The 15,252-nt window shown below is 39.4% G+C and overlaps 1 long non-coding RNA gene across 1 annotated transcript in view; it reads right to left on the reverse strand.

Moving 5' to 3' along the window:
• Positions 1 to 10,801: 10,801 nt before the first annotated feature.
• The window catches only part of LOC123289440 (uncharacterized), a 68,240-nt gene continuing 63,789 nt past the window's right edge, over positions 10,802 to 15,252 (reverse strand). The window contains exon 3 of the long non-coding RNA XR_006533429.2: positions 10,802 to 11,000. This is a non-coding gene — a long non-coding RNA (uncharacterized lncRNA). The remainder of the gene's footprint in view (positions 11,001 to 15,252) is intronic.

Here is a 15,252-nt window from a genome sequence, read left to right on the forward strand (position 1 = left end):
ATAGTCTCTTTACCCAGGGGTTCTCAACATTGGCTGAACACCAGAACCACGTGGGGATTTTCTTAAAAATATGAATGCCTGGGCCCTCCCTAGATCAATGAAGTCAGAATCTCTGGGTGTGGGTGTGTTTAAAAAGCTTCCAGGTACAATGAGAGTTGGGACTCATTGGGCAGAGTCAAGCCAAACTCAACCCCTGGCTTTATTCTGTGTGTCACTGTTTGTTCCCATTCCACTGAGTATGCCATTCCTTTCTCTTTTCTCCATCAAGGTCCCTTATTACCTTCAGAATGTCGTTTCAAATACGTCTTTCCAGTGAATGTTCTATGATTCACACCCTACATTATGTTCCCTGTTCTGTTTGGTGCCCTCTTTACTCCTATGGATTATTTTTCGATTTGGATTTATTGACAAGTGAAATTTACAAAAGTTTTCTTTAACTATTTCTTTTGTGTGTTTGTTTCTCAAATCATCATGGATGCTGCTTGTGGACCAGATCGGATGTCCTATTTTTTGTGCACTGTTTCACAGTGACTTTACATTGCCGCTGGCTGAAGTGGGCACCCAACAAATGGTCGTGGCCCACTGACTCGCTTCCGGTGAGCTGCCTTCTTCTTCCAGACTGTTTTGCTGTTAGCAGCTGTAGGATCTCTAGATGAATTATTAAACCTTTAACTTGACTTTCTAACCCCAAATTTTAATCTCTTTCATCAGTCAGTTCCCTAGAATTTAATCTTCCTTCCTTCCTTCCCACTAGTCCAAATAAAATATTTTAAAATTTCTTGTCTTTAGGCAGTTTTTAGGAGGGTAACTGCATTAATTAAATCCAGATATTATAAAAGCCATAGCACCATACCATACTCTGCTAAGCTTCTTGAAGGCAGGGCCCATGCCATATTTATCTTTGTGTCCCGGACATGTGGACAATACCACATGTGGCGTACAACAGATTCTCAATAAAGATTTGTTGAATTAATTGAATTAGTCCTTTGGTTAAATAAAGGTTCATTAGCAGAGCCATTCTGAATGCATCTATTTTGCAGATTATTTGGAAAATCAGATGTATTTCTAATAGCAATTTTTCTCTGCATTTATCTTATTACTCATAAGTTATGGGAATCTAACTTTCCTGTGTTATATCATTGTACCTCCCTTAGCTTTTCAGTTCACCAACATTCTTTTAGATTTCCTGTTGGCTCATGTTGATCATTGACCTGTCTGGCTGTCTGTGGATCTATGAATATCTAACACCAGACTTAGACAGTGTCTTTCTGAGTTATTTCATTCAATGCACTGAATTTTACTTCCTGAATCTCTTTAGAGAAAACATGGAAAATATTCAAAGTAAAATAATGTAAGTGTCAGTTAATTTGTTTCACTCAAAGACAATCCCTGGGAATTTTTTGGTGTATTTCCTGCCAATCTTTTTCTTCTATGCATTTTTAAAGCATGATTGTGATCTAAAATCAAATTGTTTATTCCGTTTTGTACTTTGGTTTATTCCTTTAATATTGTAAACTAAGTGTTTTCCAAGAGTTTACAAACCCTTTGTTAAGTTCTCCTTAATGGATCCATGGTATACTAATATATAAATGTACAATATTTTTAGTAAACTATTGTCTTATTGTTGCACTTTTGGATTGTACTGTGTCTTTTATTACCATAAACAATCCTGTAATGATCATCTTCATGCATAAAGGTTTTTTTTATCTAAATAGGGTGATGTCCCAGAAGCTCTGTCCAAGAGTGTGAACATTTTCAAGTTCTTCATACAGGTGAATAAATTACTTCCCAGAGGATTGTAGTCCTTCACAGCCCTGCCACCAGGAGGGCATCAGTAAGTACTACCCCTTTCAATAAATGCTTGTCAAATTTCAGGACTTATTTTTAACATAAAAGGGACAATTTTCATTTTATCTAAGATCCTCCTAGAGGGTCCCATTGTGCATATGTCTTCAAGCTTTTACTCCATTCACTTTGGCATATTGCTAGACCATCTTGTGCATCTTCCCACACCAATACTGCTCTGATGCAGGTGTTGATATGAAGGAATGGGTTAGCCGGCTTGGTTTGAATGCCCTGCTGTGGGTGTGCTGATAGAGGCAGGTTGGAGTGTACAGCTCTGGGTATACTGCTAGAGGCTGGTTGGAGTGTGCTGCTATAGATGTCCTAATAGAGATGCTTGAGTCACCATGTCTCATGTGTGTCAGTATATGTTCTTAGAGGGTGAGAATATCCCCAAAGAGAAATTGGAGCTTAATTCTCTAGCTAGAATTCCTTATATAGGAGTTTAGGTATCTAAGCTCGAGGAAGCCATAAAGTCACAGGGCTTCTACAGACTTCTACAAATGGAGTTTCCTTCTGAGAAAGGGGAACCATGGGCTCTTTGGATGGCTTCAGTTGACTCTGTGTCTTCAGGCCACTTCCAAATTCCGTGCTGTTTAATTTTCTCAGTCCATTTTCACACCTAAAGAGAGAAGAAATGTGGTTTTTATTTTGGCAAGTGGATTGCTGCTATATCGTGAGAAGGAAATTTTATTTAGAGCCATGGTCAAGTTGGCTGGAACACTGGTTTTTAATGTATCGTGAAAGAAGACCAAGTATCCATCAAAGTAGTTGTAGGTGGAGAGAAAGAGGGTATTATGCAAAAATGTGAAATATTCATCTAAGGCACCAATCACAAGTTCCATCTGCTCTGAAGTCTTTCTGACAGCTCAAATTCCCATTTGTTCTATAGCACTTGGATCCTCCCCTACCACGTAACGATAACACTGTACTAGAGGTTCTTGTTTACATGACTGTTCCCCACTAAATTCTGGTCGTGTAGAAGACAAAAGTAATATTTTACATCTTGTATCTCTAGTACCCACCAGAGTTTGACATCTAGTAGGCGACTGATCATTGATTATTATATGATGGAAAGATGGAGATGTAAGAGAAATGGAAAATATTCTTAATGGATGTATCCTAAACAGCATGTATCCTAAATTAGCCTTTTTAGTCAAAATAGATGATACAGAAACTTGCTCCTCCTTTATAGATGAGGAAGTGGGTCATAGAAAGGTTAAGCGACTTCCTCAAGTGACACAACTGACTAAGGCACATAGCCAGGTTGAACATGCAGGTGTCCCAATTCTCAGTTCCATGTTCTATCCAATCTACCTCAATATAATTCACTTTAGGACAATGGATGAAAATAAGTTATTTTCTGATGATATGGAGAAAACACTCAGCAAAATAAACTTCCTTAATGTTATGGGGCATGCTGATTCCTTCCAGCATATTTTAGAGTAATGGAAATGGAGAAATGCCTTTATACTCAACATAAGATTCATGGTGTTATGGGATTTCACAAAGAAGATTGAAGGACTGACTCTTCTCAGAAGACTTTATAAAAAAGGCAATGTTTTAGTGTTAATGTCATATGATAATGACTTTTATTAAGTGCCATATTTGGGCAAATGTCACACCCATATTTATACTTCATAATTTTTTGTGAGTTAGATGAATAAACTCATATAATATAAATAAAACTGTGTTTGACCCTAGTGTCAGTATTCTTGTTCTTCTTCTTTTTCTTAACATAACATCCTTTAACCAGATTTTTCTTTTCTGTCCTGAGACATTCGGAGGAAACATCTGAAATGCTTACTCTGGTAGCTGGAAGAACCAATTGACAATTTAAAAGAAGTTGTTCTAACTGAGTAAAGGGAGGTTCAAGTGGAGAGAGTTGGCCTTATAGAAACCAATCGGTTTGTAGTCTTGACAGGTTGCTATATCAGTCTTTGATAATTAGGATTCCACTGGGTCTTAAAGGGGCAGGATCCATTGAGTAAACCACTCTTATTTCATTTCAGAAGCAGACATTGGAAGAAGCCAGTGGAGGACGGTCACAAGAGAACCAGGCAGGGCTCCAGGTTTCTCAGCAACTCAAAGGCAACAGGTAGATGCCATAGAAGCAAAAGAGGCAAAAACCAAGACGAAAAATAAGCTTTTTATCTTCTGATAAAGTAATGTCTAAAAGTAGTAATGGAAGAGGACAAAAGGAAAGAGCATGGGGATTGTGAGGGAGCACAGGCCCACAAAATGAACTTAGTGGTCCACATGGGCTTAATCTAGTCTGTCTTCCATGTTCCCATACAGATAGCTTCCATGTCCCTCAGTTTCCCATTAGTAAAAAGAAGGTGAATGACAAAAGAACGTTCCTTCGTCTTTCGGAATAAGATAAGATAATGTATCATTAGCAAAAATTTCCTTTAATCTAACCATCAATCTACTTCTAGCTTATGGTTTTAATTAGCATTATTTTCTTTGATTATTTTTAATTACCCTTCCAGCCCCTGAGTACTTTGGCAGGGATGTGGTGGAGAAAGTTACTATAAACCAAATTATGAATTTTATTGCTCTATTGGAATTGAAACCCATGACATCAATTAAATCCTCATTTATTATTCCCTTGGTTCATGTGATCATCATTCTAGGTACGTATAAAATCTCAATGTGGCACAATTATGTAACTCCTTAAGCAATGTAGCCCCAGTGCATTAGTAACACCCTGGCTAGGAGAGGCAGAAGTCTAAAACCTTATTGGGAACAACTCCCCAAACATTGTGAAAGCCTAAACTGTGTCTTTCCTTCTGGTTTCTCCCCATGACATAGCTCAGGCCAAGGAACACAGAAGGAGTTAGTAAATGGTTCCTGTGGAGGCACTGATGCTTGATCTGCCTTGTTACCTCCATGTTCAATTGCTGATGATCTTTCACAACCTGACAAGTAGATTCAAGTCTATATTCAAACTTCAAATAACGTTGAAGTCACAAAGTCTTCTGCAGGAATGAGAGTTCCAAGATGCATTAGGACACTTAGTCCTAGCTGCCATAACAAATGATACCTTGAAATCTCAGGGGCTTACCAAATAAATGTTTATTTCTTGATTATTTCTCAATCCATCTTTCAGCTACGGAGCCTGGAGCATGTGGCCTCTGTGGTTATTGTATGCGGGAAAAGAGAGATGGCAGAGGTATACTGGCTGGCAACTGTGTTGGCTGGAAAGTGACATGCATTTCCACTCAGAGTCCCTTGGCTAGAATTAGTCATGTGACTCCAAAAGTACTTGCAATCGAGGCTCTGAAATATAGGGGAGTTCATGGAATATTTGATGAGTGCTAACTATCTTTGGCACATTAGGACTTCTCTAGAGACCTGGGGTTTCCACTGCAGCTTTAGGTACTGAGCTATAAATGCCAAATAAGGTAAGCATACAGATGAGCCAGCCTGCTAGCCCTCTGGGAAATTATTTTATTAAGATAAATTAAACATACAAGGCAATTAAAAAAAATCAAGTTGCCCTTTTGCCATGTCATGGTTCTCCAGAATTTTTAACTGGACTCTTCCATGGAAGCCCAACTGAAAAAAACTATACAAGCAAGTTCCGTTGCAGATTTTAAGTGGCAAATATTCTTTTGTCATATGGTTCTCATCAAACCAGTAGAACACTTTGTTTTTAGTTTGGTATCAGTATTACTCTGACAGGGTTGCCACAACAAACTACCATAGACTGGAGGCTTAAACAACAAAAACTTATTTTCTTATAGTAATGGAAGCTGTGATGTCCAAAATCAAGGTGCTGGCTGACTTAGTTCCTGGTGAAGGAAGCCAGCCACCTTCTCACTGTGTCCACACATGCTAGAGAGAGTGAGCAAGGTCTCTGGTGTCTCTTCTTGTAAGGATACTAATCCTATCAGGTCAAGGCCCTACCTTTGTGACTTCATTTAACCTTACTTAATTCCATAAAGGTCCTATCTTCAAACACAGTCATGTTGAGGTTTAGGTATTCATCATATTGAGGGTTAGGTATTCATCATATTGAGGGGTAGGCATTCATCATATGCATTTTGGGGGTACATAAACATTCAGTCTATAACAGTGTCTAAGGATTCCACTTTGGTGGCCCGGGTTTGGTTCCTGGGTGCAGAACCACACCACTCGTCTGTCAGTAGCTATGCTGTGGCGGCTTACATAGAACTAGAAGGACTTACAACTACATACTGGGGCTTTTGGGAGGGAAAAAAAGAAAAAACGAGGAAGATTGGCAATAGATGTTAGCTCAGGGCAAATCTTTCCAAGCAGAAAAAAAAAAAAGATGAGTTCTTCTTGGCTGAAGGAAGAATAAGAACACAGGAGAAGCTACCAGAATATCTATCAAGCATCCTTCTTAAGCCAAAAGACAATGAAAGTTTCATGCTAAAGGTCAGTCTGGATTTTTGTTGTTGTTGTTCAGGACATTGAAATAGCTAAGCCTTAAGGACGTTGGTTCAAGTTATTGCTATTTTTTAAAGGTCCATCCATCGGTCAAGAGATTTGTGGGCTGAATTTTGTCTTTCTTTCTTAGTGGCTCCAGAAAGCTGGTTTCTTGAATGTTGCATGCAGTCACATTTCTGTACAGAATTCTATTTAGTTTGGATTATTCTTCTGTGTTTTTCAGTTCTAGGAATCCGAGAAGGGTCTCATATATGTCTGTGGAGTCAAAGTTGCACCCCTTAGAGGCCATGTTTTCATGAAAATAATGATCATTTGGAAATCTTCAAAGGAAATCTTCAGATAGTAGAGAAATTAATAGAGAAATGTTATGTTATTTAACTATTAGAACACATTACAATAAAACAATAGATGAAATTAGTTACAGTTCCATACAGAAGCTGGCACAGAACTAGGGAAATATTATTTGGTCATCTGAAGCATTTCCTTAGGTTGGAAAGGGCTGGTTAGCTGCCAGCTCCCATGTGTGTTTACTCTTAGCTTAGTCCTTTATCCAGTGTGAGGTCAACTCTTGTATAATAGTTCACTGTGATTTCAGCTTTCCCTTACATCATATACCACATCATCGTAATTGATGGAAGCCACCTTTTAAAACAGCAAATTATATGGCTGAAGGAACATCTTATCAAAACAAAGCCTTGCGCGCAGGCTGGCTAATAGATGGAAGGACTTTCATAAACTCCCAGACTTTGCTCTCTGTTGAGTTTCCACTCTCTCCTTATTGTGTTCAGGAGGCTGCTCCCCACAAATTGAGAGTCAGAAGCTGCTGTGCAGTTAGACGAGAGGTAGAATTGCTTTACCTTAGACACTTTTGCTTCCACAGGTCAAAGGAAATTTAATATTAATATTAAAGCACCAATTAGTGAATTGTTGTGAAGTTCTTTGAGAAGGAAGTGCTGTCATTTTATGAGTTAAGGAGTTACTATCTTTTTATCATTTATAAAACACCTTGAAGTGCAATTATGCTTGTTTTTGAAAAATATTTTGTTTGAACTCAACAGGATGTTGTGATGACCGTCTCAGTTAGGGAGTCTTCTGAGAGCTATAATTAGACTATTGAAACCGGAGGGAGATGGATAGAGCAGAGGCTTGGCTAAGGGCCGGGACTTGAGAAAAAGTGCCTGCAAGATTGGATCGGCAAGTAAGCAAATGCAATGGCCTTCTTTCTGTCACTGGCTCTAGATGGCAAGAATATGGCACAGAAAACAGAAGTTTTTCACAAATCAGCTGACTCTATAACTGTGTCATAGGCACAGCTCTCTCTTGGCCTCAAGTATTATTAGCACAGTAAAGAAAGAATGTAGGCTTTGGCTTCAGACAGTTCTGGTTGGAATCTTGACTTTGTTTCTTAGGAGCTATTCCACCTTGGACGAATCACCTAACCTCATTGATCTCAGTTTCCTAATCCATGAAATGGGAAAAATAATACTTTGTAGTGTTGTATTAGACATAATCTGTGGCGAGTACTAACTCCTGGGCCCAATTCATTATGGGTGCTCAGTAAATAGTAGAGATAATTGTGATCATTATTATGAATCATAACAGGAGAAATAGATGAAGAAGTTAAGCCCAATCAACAGTGACCATGACTTGGAGTTGGGCCTTGCCCTGTAATGGTTTAATCAGGTAAAACCATTGATTCAGGTTAATTGGTTACCCCCTTAAGAAAACCACTATTAGTGTTTCAGAGAGGTCTCCTGTAGGCACTGCAACACCTTAACCTGACAATGGCTTCAGTAGGACTTTCAAGCCCAGAGTCAGGCTGGTAGAGAAGAGATTTAGGGAGCAGGATTGACTTTTGACTTTTAGATCACATTTTATGGGGACAGTTTACATTTCAAACACACCGATGTTTTCCATTATTCAGAGTTTAAAGTTTGGTGTCTGATGTGGTGATTAACGCAGTACACAGGAAATGGCATGATGCATTTATAGTGTATTTGTAAATCAATACAAAGCATCACAGTATTAGTCCTTTGTTGACATATATAATAGACTTTTCCACTACTTTTATGGCACCTCATTGTTTCCGGACTTATGTTATGACTGTTCCCAAAAGAATGAAAAGATATATATGTTGATATGAATATCTTACACACAATTTAACTTCCCTGCTGATCATACTTTTTTTTATTACTGAAATATACATATTTATTCTAAAAAGATCACAACAATTCAGAGGTATATAGAATATAAATCAAATATCCTTTACCCCAAAGAATTCATGCCATTTTAACTTTGAAAATTTTATGAAAAAATGTTAAATCAACATTTCACTTTTTCTTGACATTTGAAAGATGATGCATATCCTAGTGGGATTCTGGTGAAGGTTTGCAAACTCTAAGCATTTAGAAGGAGCACGCTGTAATCTCTTATATCTATGGATTCTTAAGAGGATGACTCTGGCATAGGGTCGCAAGACAAGAACACAGGCTTCTGGCCTGAAAATCTCCACACGAGTGTCAGGGATTTATCACACAGGAATGCATGGCAGAGGAATTTAAAATTTCTCTGTAGGAATAACCAACCCATAAAGAATATTCCTATAGACTAAGTCTGTGGCCACAGCATAATGCATTTCGTTGTTGGGAGCAGTGCACTGAGAGGGGCTTATGGTTTCAATGCTCTTTAAAGTCAAACGGATGACAGGCTTTCAAAGTGGAGTTTCTCTCTGAGGTTCCATTTCTAGACTCCTCAGTGTGGAAAAGTAGCAAGTCTTGTGGGAAACAGCATCAATCATTGCTGAAGGCCTCTGCTGAAATTATTATTACCTAAAAGCCTTTAGGAAAAACTTATTAGAGTTCTTAGCTCCTGGCCAGCAGGAGCATACAATTTGTGGCTGTATGGATGGCAATAGATATTAAGGACATGCGTATAGTTGAGAAAGTGTTAAACGAATTTATGGATGTGCCATAGTATACATGAAGGAGTAAGCGTATGCTGGAGGGTGGAATGACTATGGTAGTTTAGGAACTTCATGTAAAACTTATAAAAATTTGTTATCCATTCCTTCTTTGTTCAAAGAAAGGATTAGGTCGGCTTTTAGGGATGTGCTTCAGTTATCTATTGCAGTATAACAAACCTCTCCGAAATTTAGTGGCTTAAAATAATAACAACCATCTATGCACACAGCTGAGGCGGGTGGTTCCTCTGTTGGTCTTGTCTGGGGCTGTTCATGCAGCTGCAGTTACCCGAGGTTTCTAGGGCTGGACATCTAAAACGGCTTTACTCACAGCTGGCACCTCAGCTGAGCTGCCTGAAGAGAGGGTGGCTGGCTGAGAGTCAATCTCTTTCTCTCTCTCCAGGTAGTCTCTGCAGCAGAGTAGCTGGACCTCTTTACTTAACCAAGTGGCTTAGGGCTCCAAAGAGGGTGAAAGCAGAAGCTTCTACACCTCTTAAGGGCTAGGTTACAACGGGCAAAGTGTTACTTTCACCATATTCTCTTGATTAGAAAAGGCACAAGGCCAGCTGAGATTCCATGTCAGAGGAAAATAGACTAATTTCTTGATGAGAGGAACAGCAAAGAATTTGAGTCATCTTCAATTTGCTACAGGATATATAATATACAGCAAGACATGCACTAATAACCTGTAAATATTGCTATTAATCTTTCCAATGGAAGGGCAACACTAGCAGATGTGACATGTTTACACTCAGGGGCCCTAAAAGATTAAATTGCCAACTAGCTCCGCCCAAGGTTTCAAATTTTTCTGATCAGAGTTCTTCATAAGAATTTGAAGGTCACCTAGCCTAATCAAATGTCTTTTGACAAAAACAAGCATTTAAACAAGATTAGAGACATTAATGTGCAGCACATGGGCCAGCTAATTTGTTCCTATGACTAATTCACTGTGACTTTAGCTGAGGACAGGATCTAGGGAAATAGAACACAGGACAGATACTTTTTACATGAAAGGGAAAGGTAGGAAAATACTCAGAGCGTGGGGTTTACACCCAGGTCCTAGGAATGGAGATGTATGTGATGGTCATGGGAAACACAAAAACACTTAGAATTGAGATGGGATATGAAAATCTGTAAGATGTATTTTACCAAGTTTACAATTTTTCCCGAGGGACGATCTTTAGAAGTGATTTACTACAACTCTCTTCCCATCAGTCAGAGAGAAGACTTCTTGGAAGAGGTGTTTCAGCATCATTGGAAATGAGAAGCAGCTTTCTTATGAACTGCTCAGTTAGTATAGGGCAATGGTTACTTTTCCTCCCAGAGATTGTCTTTTTCATGTCCTTGTATAAGCTCAAGGTTTACCAAAAGATAGATACGTGGCTGATTCTCACCTTTGTCTTTCTGTAATTCCTCTTTCTTGTCTTCCCAGAGGAGGAGGGTGCTCATTGAGTGATCTGAGATTGTGTGGCTCACTGGCCTCACCTGTTACTTCTGGAATGTATGTTTTTGGTGTAGGTCAGCATTCTAGAATGTGTGTTTATCATAACAGAGCCAGGCAAAGCTCAGCCTGCTCAACCCCCCAGGCTTGTTGAAACACATTTCCTATTTCACTTTGCCGTCGTTGTCCTTGCAAGCTGGGCTCAACAGCTTTGGTCTCCTCATTTTCTGAAAATATGGGAATGCTTTGAGGTATCAGCATGCCTCAACATGTTCTCAAGAAGCTTCAAGAGGAGCCAAGGTCACTGTGAAGACAATACATTTCAGCTGGAGAAGGAAAACTCTGTAAAAGAGAAAATACGTGGTAAGGGATTTCCCTCTGAAAGTGATAAGCAAGGAATTCCCTCCATCCTCCACCCCTGCCCCTGAAGTGGCTGATGGCATTGCTATTTCCTCTTCCCACAGTTGCTGGCCTGTCTCCCTGTTGACCAGCCCAGCATCCACAGCAGGAGCTCTGTCTGCAGTTTCTAAATGGGATAGAGCGAGTTTTTGACAAATTTTCTAGGTTCTTTTTATTTTTTAAAGATTGGCACCTGAGCTAACGTCTGTTGCCAATCTTCTTTTTGTTTTTCCTTCTTCTTCTTCTTCTCCCCAAAGCCCCCCAGTACATAGTTGTGTATTCTAGTTGTAGGTCCTTCTGGCTCTGCTTTGTGGGACGCTGCCTCAGCATGGCCTGATGAGCTGTGTCATGTCCATGCCCAGGATCTGAACCTACGAAACCCTGGGCCATCAAAGCAGAGCACGTGAACTTAATCACTCGGCCACGGGGCTAGCCCTGCTAGGTTCTGTTTAGACCTGAGTAATTTTTTTTACAGCCATCCCTGAACTTATTTGGAGAGAATTTGTGAATACAGTGAGTACATTAAAAAAACCTGATTCAATTAAATATCTTTTTTCTTAGTTACAGGATAATTTCAAATGATCCTGGAGTACTTAAAATGTCTTAGTATTTTGGGGCAAAATACTCAGGTCCTGGCCGGTTTCTCGATTTATGGAACTTGGAGCTAATTCTCAACCCTAGGTTCTGCTTCAGTTAGTGCCCTTGCTATTGAGTTAGCTAAAATATTAACTATTTAACAAGTTGAAAAGACAAATTTCCTGGTCTCACATGTTATATTTGCAAAAACTTTAGGTTTCTATTTCGATAAGGCTTCATCAGAAATATTGCTCCAATTCTATGTACTTCATTTGTGGGGTCCCTGATTGACCTTCCTAGGAAAGCTGGCTACTGTAAATGTGTGTCTCTACTGGGGTGTCATTTTTCTTTTCAAACTTCACTAAAGCAAAACAGGGGTAAATCAATTGACTCACAGTTTTGGCTTCTCATTGGTTCCACTGATCTGATGAAATGGCTTTTTAACCCATTTAGTGCTAGCAGAAAGGACACCCCTGGCTAGAAATGTTCCCAACTGTTTGCAGTATCTGTAAATTGCCTTTTTTCCTTCATTCACCCTCCCTTTTCCTATCTGTTCCCTGGAGGGCAGGTTTCCTCAGAGATCTTCTAATCTGGTCAATACCAGAAGATCCAGATGGTCATGAGAAAAAGCGGTGTCTTAGGGTTCCAAGCCTGAGAGAAATGTCAGTGACTCTAAAACAATTTAGCCAAAGGGTCAAAACTCATCTAACGAGGTCTCTGCTTTTCAGATTCCATGGGGACCTGTACTGGCATGGGCCTGCCACGACTGTTTTCTGATGTTGGAAATTATGTATCCTTAAACGATATATTAGAACAAAACATCCCTCTCAAGTGCTGAATTTATTATTTGAAAAAAAACCCCACCAAACCAACAAACACAAAAAACTCAACTCCTCATCCCCATTATTAGAAATCTGAAACTCTATGTCTTCATTTGCTAATTTCAAATAATTGAGTTCCTTGAAGATCTGATTGTGTAAGGAAAAGAAGGTGGATCAAATAGCACTCTATTTGAATCCCAGCTCTGCCTTTTACTGACTCTGTGACCTCAGGTAGGTTACTTAACCTGTCTGGGTCTCAGTTTTGTTTTCTGTTAAATGGGAGTGTATATATGTGTGTGTGTGTATATATATTTTTTTTGCTGAGGAAGATTTGCCCTGAAATAACATCTTTTGCCAATCTTCCTCCTTTTTTGCTTGAGAAAGATTAGTTCTGAGCTAACATGTGTACCAATATTCTCTATTTTGTAGGTGGGTCACCTCTACAGAATGGCTGATGAGTGGGGTAGGTCTGTGCTGGGGATCCAAACCCATAAACCTATGCCACTGAAGCGGCGGATGCTGAATTTAGCCACTATGTCACAGGGCTGGCAAATGGGAATATACATTAACAAATACCTTGCATGGTTCTTATAAGGATTAAAGTGGTCTAACATAGTGCTTGACATGCTATATATACTCCACAGATTCTCCTCTACACTCTGGTCAGTTTTCAAGAGTCATATATTCCTTTAGAAAAAAGTCATTGTGATTTTATTGAATAGAATTATAGAATCCGAAGGTTGGAACAAAGCTTATAGATCACTGAATGCAGATTTCCAAAGCTATCTGTATGTGAACATTACCTGAAAAGCTTTAAAATATGCAAATTTCCAAACTCCAAATCCAAAAGACAATGACTCAGTGGGTTTGGGGTGGTGAACTGGAGGTCTGATGTTTCAAAAGTTCCATTGGTAACGGTGGATACATGTCAAAACCCATAGAATGTACAGCACCAAGAGTAAACCCTAAGGTAAACTATGGACTTCAGGTGATAATGATGTGTTAATGCAGGTTCATCTATTGTAACAAATGTATGACTGGAGTAAGATGTTGATAGTGGGAGAGGCTATGTGTACGTGGGGCCAGGGAGTATATGGATATTCTCTGTTTTGCTGTGAACCTAAGGCTGCTCTACAAAACAAAGTCTATTTTTTTATAATTATTTTAGAGGTCATATTGGTTTCTAACATTGTGTAATTTCAGGTGTACATTATTATATATCAGTTTCTGCATAGACTGCATTGTGCTCACCACCAGTAGTCTGGTTTTTATCCATCACCATATATATGTGTCCCTTTGCCCCTTTCGCCCACCCAATAAAGTCTATTTTTAAGAAAAGTTCCATTGAGGATTCAGATGAGCATTCAGGTTTGGGAGCCCTTTTCTCTGTCGTTCACCATCCAGAGCAGAGGCACCTGCAGCTGCAGCACTCTTCTGAGTCATCACTCCCTTCCTGTGTCACTGTTGTCACAAAGCCAGTTCCATTGTTGGGCGGCGCCAGGATTCAAAAATTCTTCTTTATATGGAATTGACATCAGCCTCATTGTAACTTTCACTCATCATCCATAATTCCTCCCATTGGAGCTACGTGGAATAAATCTAATGTTTTCCACACGAGCTGGTTCATGTATTTGAAGGCAGTGCTCATGTTCCTCCTACTACTACCCCACCTCAAGTCTTCTCCTTTCAAGGCTAACCCTCAATGGTTCTTCCTTTGATATAATTTCCAGGCAATTACCACTCTTGGTTAGTAGTTTTTCTTGGTATTTCCATTTTGAAAATGTTAACAGCACATCTGGCACAGGTAGCGCCCCATCAAAATGGAGACCCTAGCTGTGCCTGGTGTTAACTCTTTGGTTGCTGGGGAGAGGATGAGGTCACAAGGAAGGGACCGAAATGGCAGGAGGCTCTAAATAGCAGCTATTTGCCAACTAGTACTAAAGTATTGCAGTAGTTTAACAATCTGGTTATACTGGTGCATACTTGTGAATATCAGCATAGTCAACCTCCCTCTTAGAACATAACTCCAGTTTAGAACATGATGCTCTGGAGGGAGTCTGAGGTACAGAGTAGGGTAGGACTGTGTCAGCTTGCAGACATCTGCATCACCCAGTAGGCTGGGTGTCTGGTGGTAAAACAGATCCAGGGAATATTTTCAACAGGAGGACTCTGACATCATTTTTTATTGCACCTATTTATTGCAATTTTGCATTTAACTTTTGAACCTGAATGCAGGTTCATTTATCACGAGACTTATGGTTCATTTTTTTGCTGCCCATTTAGACTCTCGGGTTGGTTGGGCAGCATGTGCTCCTGTCTCCTGACTTCATCCTGTTTGCTGTTGATGGCTTTTGATATTGCTACTGATAACAAGGTTGTAAGAGGTAGGGCTGAAGAGGCAATCCAGCCGCACACCACTAGAAACTTCTCTGCAGCAAGTCTTCAGTCCAATCATTCTGACCTGGCTGTACCCGGAAATCACTGGGAGAATTTAAAAAATAAAGATACCTGGACTCCACCCTAGACCTCTTGAATCATCATCTCCAGGGTGTCAAATTTACAAAGCTCCCCAAGTAATTATGAACATGGTCATGTTTAGGGACTTCTACTTTAATGTACACTTACTGGGTATTATTTTAAAACTTTATGAATGTACTTACTGGATGGATTTTTACTCCTTTTCATTAAATTTTATCAAACCTAATACCTTTAAAATCATCTTTATGCACTATTTCAAAAATAATATTAGTTAATATACTTTCTAACTTAGAGTCATCACTTTCCCCTGAGGGGAATTT

This window comes from Equus asinus, chromosome 10, assembly GCF_041296235.1.
Source record: "Equus asinus isolate D_3611 breed Donkey chromosome 10, EquAss-T2T_v2, whole genome shotgun sequence".
NCBI lineage: Eukaryota > Metazoa > Chordata > Mammalia > Perissodactyla > Equidae > Equus > Equus asinus.